This window comes from Gregarina niphandrodes, assembly GCF_000223845.1.
Source record: "Gregarina niphandrodes unplaced genomic scaffold scaffold00137, whole genome shotgun sequence".
NCBI lineage: Eukaryota > Apicomplexa > Conoidasida > Eugregarinorida > Gregarinidae > Gregarina > Gregarina niphandrodes.
In genome coordinates this window covers 3,567-4,176 of record NW_011645901.1, presented here as the reverse complement: position 1 = coordinate 4,176, position 610 = coordinate 3,567, and the positions used below count along the sequence as shown (strand labels likewise).

The 610-nt window shown below is 53.1% G+C and overlaps 2 non-coding genes across 2 annotated transcripts; both read right to left on the bottom strand.

Moving 5' to 3' along the window:
* Window positions 1-9: 9 nt before the first annotated feature.
* Window positions 10-82, bottom strand: GNI_210610. Its single transcript has one exon. It is a non-coding gene; the product is annotated as a tRNA-Gln (tRNA).
* A 53-nt stretch (window positions 83-135) lies between these two features.
* Window positions 136-207, bottom strand: GNI_210600. Its single transcript has one exon. It is a non-coding gene; the product is annotated as a tRNA-Gln (tRNA).
* Window positions 208-610: the final 403 nt, after the last annotated feature.

Sequence of the window (610 nt, the reverse complement as noted above, 5' to 3'; positions counted from 1 at the left end):
TTTATTAGTAGGTCGCGCAGGGAATCGAACCCTGATCGGGAGATTCAGAGTCTCCAGTGGTAACCATTGCACCAAGCTGAGCACGACGGACACGTGACGCACGGTGTGGCGGTATGATGGTTGGTGGTTATTAGTAGGTCGCGCAGGGAATCGAACCCTGATCGGGAGATTCAGAGTCTCCAGTGCTAACCATTGCACCACGCCACCATTCATGAAGGGACCCCGAAGATTCCTTCATTGCTACGTGTTCCTCCAGGGCTGAACCAGAGCCTCAAAAAAGAAGACCCCCCTCCCGAGACGTCATCAAAGTCCAAGTCGGCCCCCAAGGGTCAAAATCTGCCCCCCTTGTGTCGCGTGCGTAGCGTGACGACTGTAAGGCTTAACAGTCTAATGGTAGGTTCGTAAATTGCAATCAAAAAGACGCCGGTTCGAGTTCTGCCTTCCGCCCTTCGGACAGACTGCCGCTTACTCCTCGTCATTCTTCCAGCCGGCCCATAATCGGTTATTTGGGGAGGTTCCCACTCGAACAATTCGTAATTACGACATATATTGCCGCGCTGGTAGCGCAGTCCGTAACGGAGCGGGGCACATCTTTTAGTTCAACTGATTC